Source organism: Cupressus sempervirens, chromosome 7 (genome assembly GCF_028749045.1).
Source record: "Cupressus sempervirens isolate cs-2001-9-10 chromosome 7, ASM2874904v1, whole genome shotgun sequence".
In the NCBI taxonomy this organism is placed as follows: Eukaryota; Viridiplantae; Streptophyta; class Pinopsida; order Cupressales; family Cupressaceae; genus Cupressus; species Cupressus sempervirens.
In genome coordinates, this window is record NC_143124.1 from 430,572,989 (window position 1) to 430,580,295 (window position 7,307).

Here is a 7,307-nt window from a genome sequence, read left to right on the forward strand (position 1 = left end):
TAATGTCTGATACCATAAAATCTAACAGTTGCTTAAAAGAGAATGCCCTCTTCTTCAAAATATGGAAGAAAATCACAGGAGGAAAATAATATGGCCCATTTCAAGCAATGCAACGTGAAACTGTGAAGTAAGTGATGGCCATGCTTAGTTAGGTGATATACTTCTATAATAATGATCACCAATCAAGGATAGTTACATCCTTAAACTTTAAGACTGCTAGACTACCGTAATTTACTGAATTCTGGCTCTGAATCAGATTTGCAAATTGAACTCAATCTACATGATGGCTTATAGCTTAATTGAACATGCAAACCTGGAACTCGTTGGTGTTTGAACATGACATTTGGTACAAACAGCTAAATTGAACAAGCCTACAATAATGATCATTCCTATTGAAATGCTATTCAAACTCAAAACAGGGCAAATCAATTCCAAACCCAAAATCCATTTTTCAGTTCAGCTATAATTCAAAAATAGCTTAAAAGAATTCAATCCTGAACACGTCCCACATATTAAGAAGTGCATCAAATAAATTATCCGTTCGAGTAAATCTTAATCTGTCATAGAGCTTATGTTCTCTGTAAGGACTGACCCTGCAAAACCAACGCCACATCAGCAGTCTCCATACAATGTAGAAAAATCAATGAGAGTCATGGTCTTTTGAATGTTGACTAGTCAACATTAGTCGATTAACTATCATTAACCTTAATTAAATTGATACATATATATATATATATATATATATATATATATATATATATATATATATATATATATATATATGTGCTCAAATTTTAAAAGAAACTGTAATTTCGTTACTAGATTACTAATACCAAATACCAGATACCAGGTGGTATAACCATGACGACCAAGTTGAAAAGAGCTTCAGAACCTGTCTAAGAATGTAAGGGCGAGAATATTGTAGGAGTGCTTTACCACCCTACCACGAAGTTGTTAAGCTTCCCCGAAATCTTTCCTGACATGAAAGATACCCAACCCAACAACGAGATAGTCTAAACAAGTAAAACTTAGAGGGGAGTAATGGAGTCGTGTAGTAACAAAAGTCATATTCTAAGATTTATATACTACACAGACATTCACAAAAACCACATAATCAAGTCAGTATCCATCTATCATAATTAAAAGAATGTATTTGTAATTTCAAATCACATCATAACCATCATGTATGCATGTGAAACATGTAAAATAAGAATCATGAGTAATCCATAATGTGGCATTTTCAACAAGCCAGGTAAAATCATCATAAAATCATTATATGACTTTATCAACCCATCATACCTTGTAAAATCTAATTACATTCCATGCATATAGAAACATTACACCAAGACTCTCCCTTAACTCATAACACAGCATGAATCTCATTGGCATTCTATACATATAGAAGAAAAGTAAACATCCACTTAATTATCAAACATGTCAGTTTCTTAATAATGTCATTTACTTCAAGAAAATCTAAACATAAGAAACACAGTAATGATAAAATATTCACTCTTCTTGGCTAATAGCAACATCTGTAGTCAATATATGGCAAGTACAAAAACAATTAAGGAAGCCAACACATCTTCTTATTCTTTATTGACATATTAATGCTCCATACTTCAAAAACAATTCCTTATCCCTACTCAGGATCAATAGAGACCTCACCAAACTAAACAATTAGATCACAAATCCAATATCCAATAATTACATATTTCCAATTATGAGAAAAATCTTTGATCACAAGTGTCTTTTAGACTAACACCTAGAAACAATCTGAATTGATTGATAGAATGTATCCTTGTGTACTAACCTTAAAGTATACTGGCATCTACTGATGAATTCATAATACAGACAACCGTACATTGTGAAAGTTGCAATTATTCAGCATAGTACAGTTTGCCCAAAGTAAACTTATTTACGTCTGATTTCTACTTATCTTGCAGCCTTAACAGTACTCAGTATTTACATATCATATTTCATGGCTAAGATTTCCTTTTACATGAAATGTATATCTACACGAACTAACCCAACAGTGCTGATGGACAGCTTGTTATCATTCCACAAAATTTCTGAAAGCATGCTAATAATGATAATCTCAACAGCCTCTAACAGGTCTTTTAAAAGATTCGTTTAAATACTAAAATGAAGAAAAGTACTACAGCATATGGTCTCTTTTTTTATACATAGGATCTGCTCTAATAGCAAGTTCTTACAGAAGGTTAGAGTTAATTTGGAAAGTTTCTTTTACTGTTACAGTAAGGTAAAAAGGCTTTCCAAGAAAATAAGAAGTATACAACTAGTTGTTGAATTATCCTCTAATCAATCAATGCATTTTAAATTCAGCATTCAATTGTTTCATGGTCTAATATTCATATGGTCATCGAATCAAGTTTGATGTCTTAAATTTAGTGTTTTTAGTAACTTTTGACCAAAGGATAAAATGAGTTAGTCTTCTCTATTCACAGCTTAACACCTACGGGAATTTGGTCAGAGGATGCCTTGAAGTTAATTCCCGACTTTGCAACAAACAGATCGTATAATAGATTGGGGGCGGGGGGGTTTAGTAAAGGAGTAAAGATGAAATAAAAAGGATTCTGTATTGATATAAGGCAGGGGTTCTGTACCATTTGTGCTTAAGTCCCTAAACGTTTGTGTTTTCAAACAAACAACCCAACTATACCTAACGGTCTTGCTTCAGTATTAGACAAGAAGATCATCCTTAATCATTTAAGGTTCAATTACTCTGATAGCATCACCGAATCTCCCTTGGAATTTTTACATAAACCCTTATCAATGTCATTTTAACTTGGAACATAGACCCTTTTAATGCTTGTATATTCAGAATACGTTTTATTTATATCCTATAGTTAAGACTAAGAGGTAGGGTCTTCACAGGTAATGGAGAATACATTTAAAGATAACAACATTAATAGTAATTAGCAATTTCATTTTGAAGGTAACATGAAGGTAACAGCTCACGTTTTTAAGGATTAACAGTTTTCAAAGTATCAGCAAATACGACATTAACAGTATCAATGTATCAGCAAATACATTTTTAAAGAAACAGCAATAACGTTTTGAATGCCATTCACACATATCCCAAGACCAAGCAATAATTACGTCTTCAATAATATTTTTCAGTCAAAACAATGTTGTATTTCAAAAGGTTTCAGCACAGTATTCAATATACATCACTCATGAAGCAAATTATTTACAAGACACACAAAGAGATTTGCATATGAAACAAGAAGGCACCTGAGACTGAAAACTCCAGTTGTTTGGTCTGCTTCCTCAGCCCTTCTTCCTTGAGTGCCTCCCATGGAATCTTGTTGTGATCCCTATTTGCTAATGACATTTTTCTTTTCTTTTTGCTGTATCTCCCCTATTCTACTCTGTCATTTGTTTTTCCTTCCTATCGGCTGTCCCCCCTTTTTGTTTTTTTTTTTTTCCAAACCCTTCCTTAATACAATAAAAGAATAACTGACCTAATTTGCTCTTTTCCCCGAATATTATAACTAACTCTTTTGAAATAATTGCAATTAAGGTAAAAGAAACAAATTCTAATAAGGGTCCAGGTGGCAAAATCACTCATTTTGATCGGCATTGCCAAATTGGGTTGTGACATTCTCTAACAGCACTAAGAACCATAAGCAATAGAACATTGTTATAACAAAAACAGGGCAGACTTAATAAAAAAGGAAAACCGTGCTTATGCTAACAATCTATAACATTTTGCATCTTTTTCATGGCTAGCCAGGAATACATAGACATTCTGGCTGACGGAGAGAAAGATGAACAAAGTATAGGGACCTTGATCGACCCCGGGGCAATTAAGCTATGCCAGAGGGTGAACCTTAAAGTCCCTTAATATAGTATAGGTGAACTCTGTAATTTCAGTTAAGTACCTCGACCATGGCGAGACGATATTTGTACTTCACAGTACTGTCTGCTACTGGTGAAAAATATTTATGGAAAAAAATTCCCCTCAAACCCTTTAGTTCAGACTAAATAGATAATTAAATGCTATAAAACCCTTTTTAACGCCTTCAAACATTTTTATCCGTGGCTTAGAAAAGGATGAATTTAAATAGATGCGTCAATGGAAATTCATTCCCTGTGCTGAGTAAAGTGGGATTTCATTAATTTTAAAGTGTCCTAACGAACCTTCTGGATACTGGCAGATGATTCACGAAACTTAATTCATTTAAGCCCCAGTAAGTTAGGGGCCTTGGTTTTTTTAATAAGTTGGAATAAAAAAAGATTCATAAAGAATTTCATTAATAAAATGATTAGTATTTAAATGAAATATTGCATTATTTTAATTTTTAGAATTATACTTTAGAATGGCATAAACTACTGTAGAATTTCTTGAATGTATTCTATAGATGTTTAAATAAACTCTTTAAATTTTAAAAATCATTGGCAACAAGAAATAAAGAGCCAATATAGAATGTGCCTGTAACGCACACCTTTTGTATTCCCAATGTTTCATTTGTCCTGTTGGAGCGCTAGTCATATATGCTTATGCAAGCTCAACGTAGAGACAATCAAGCCCGGATCCAAAACCCAGTTATCGATTCAGCAACAATCGAATTGAGCAGACAAACAAAAAAATTGAAAAAAAATCGATCCTAATTCACTGAGGCATAAAATTAAATATAAATTGGCTTTTAACCTAGACAATCTTAATACATGTCATGTTCTCATAAGGATTTCTGATCCTCAATACAGTAGAATCTCAGTAAATGCATAAGCAATAAAACATTGCTAAAACAGAAACAGGGATTTACCCTTGGTTGTGCTGCCTATTCTGAATAGGTGCAATAAAATTTCGTCCTTTTACTCGAACTCCCATAAAAAAAAGTTTTTGAGTATTACTAGGATTTTGCATCTTCTCAAGGGCCAGCCAGAATAGATTTTTTATTTTTTTGGCTGAAGCAAAATTTCAGGATCCTTTATAACACTAGGGCAGAAAAATTAGTTCAGAGAGTGAATATTGTTAATTTTTTATAGTCTAGCTACAGATCAATTGCACAATAAATCAACAAAAAGAAGTTCAATCTGTTTTATAACAATTAATACTTTAAGTTAATTAACAGAGGCTAAATAGCGGAAGCAAAATAACAAAGGCCAAACACATATAGACAATACCACAGATATATCCAGGGAACCTCAGCTTAGGGAAAAACTTGCAAGTGTTGGATCTTCTATTCAGACTAACAGAAAAAACTCTCTTCTAAAATACAATAGAATCCAATTCATCATATATAAAATCAATTTTGTTTAACAAAGTTGTTGCTAAATATCCAACTCAAGTTTCAATCCGTATTCCGAACTAAACAAAGCTTTCTGCAGTTTAACTGTTACCTGTGCCATAAAATTTAAGCTCCTCAAATTATTATTTTTACCCTTAAATAACCCTAACCCTGCAAACATTGTGATGAAATTGATTTCCTTCTTATAGATCTAAAGTCCAGATGACTTCTGTTGCCCTGAAAGGCTAATTATTATTGCTTTTTAAAGTGGATTTTTTTTTTTGGAAATTTCGGGGGAAAGTTGTTTTCTGCAGGTGTCTCTGGACATATGGTGGAATAACTAAGTCTATTTCGAAGTATCTAGAAGCTGCTAAATTCATTTCTTTTACAATGTAATAAAGAAAAAAGTTTACTGTAGATTGTAGATGATTTCTTTTATATTTCTTTTACAATATAATAATGATTTTTTAAATTTATTTTTTGCTGTAGATTATAGATGATTTGGGAAACTTCATTGGTTTAATTAGAATTTCTTTTTGGTCTTTCTAGCTTTTTATTGTTATAAATTATAATATAATAAATTTATTTAAATGTATTGAAATAAGAAGTAAAATAATTTATGTTGAACATTATAAAAGTCACATAATAGATGAGTGAAAAGAAATTATAGTGTACAATATAACATATATTTTTAAGTAATGTTTACAATGCTAGAAAAAATTGAGGAAGACATATTTTTCTAATAAAAATGATTTTTTTTTTTTAATACATTGTTCAAAATTGAATGATTTTGTATAGTTTTATTTTCTAAGTCACTTAACGTCTAAAAGATAGAAATAGAAGTTTAAAAGTAGACTCAAAGTACTACAACTATTTTCAATTTGAAAAAAAATGGTATTCTAATACATGATTTAGTCCTTCATTTTAACGCACTTTCCCTAAGTATAATAAGTATGTTAAATCACTTATAACATAGATAGCTAAACACTTAACATGTTAGAAAACACTACAAACACATTAAAAAGTTATACAAATATCTCCTTGGAAAATGTTGAGCTAGAAGTGGAAGCATCAATTTAGAAGTATTTAAAACATAGTTGTAAGAATCCCTTTAGCAACCTAGTCACCATGTCATGAATAGGTTGTAAAAAAACATTAATAATAAGAATATAGGCTCTACCTAGTATCCAAAAATCATAACAAGACAAATTATTTTAGACAATTAATTCAATGGATAGTGCAAATAACAATACCTAAAATCACCTTTGCCCCTTAGATAGAACTAAAGTAGAATGCACCCTAAATAATTTCTGGAATATATAAAATGGTATGTTAGGGATTTCTAATAGAAAAGTAAACAAAGTCTTGTCCTACTATAGGTCTTATAATAAGAAAAAAAATGATGAAAAAGGCTTAATAGAAATAGACTTGATGAAAATCGAGGGTGAAGTCTCCTATGTATATAATATAGTCATGGCAAGAGAGATGTCCAAGATTAAGATAATTTTGATTTGAGAGGTTCCCTAAAACAAGATTAAGTGATGAACAAGTGTCATAAAAGTTTTAATGGGGAAGAATGACTTAATGATAGAGTTGGAACATGAAATGAGAGTGTGTGGTACGAGAGGAAATATTTAATTTTTTCTATCTTACAAAAGATAAGAATTTATTGATAGTTATTTTTAAGAAAAGGTAGATGGTCACTTATGAAGTTAAACAAAAAATAATTATTTGTACTAATGGGTTTGTGGATGACGAGGTGATGAATTATTAAGGAATTCAAAGAGGAAGGACACATGGAAGATGATAGCGAGATCAAATATTGCAAGAATTTTAAATAAATAAAAATAAAAATCAAGGATAAAAAAGAGTACAATGTGAGTGTACTAATTAGAGGAATTATAAAGTGGACACTATGGCTAAATTAAATGAATTAATCAACCTTAAAAATAAAAAATATAATGGTCAGACTAAGAATTCTAAAAGGTGGAGAGGGAGAGAGATCTTATGATGTAGACAAAAACAGTTCATTTGAGATGTCATCCTAGTTTT

General features: G+C 31.2%; 1 long non-coding RNA gene across 1 annotated transcript; it reads right to left on the reverse strand.

The window, feature by feature from the left end:
- Positions 1 to 230: 230 nt before the first annotated feature.
- LOC149547384 (uncharacterized) lies at positions 231 to 5,558 on the reverse strand. The gene is made up of 2 exons (XR_016353867.1): positions 3,256 to 5,558; positions 231 to 593 (listed from the first exon to the last, which is right to left on the reverse strand). It is a non-coding gene; the product is annotated as an uncharacterized LOC149547384 (long non-coding RNA).
- Between the last annotated feature and the right edge of the window lie 1,749 nt (positions 5,559 to 7,307).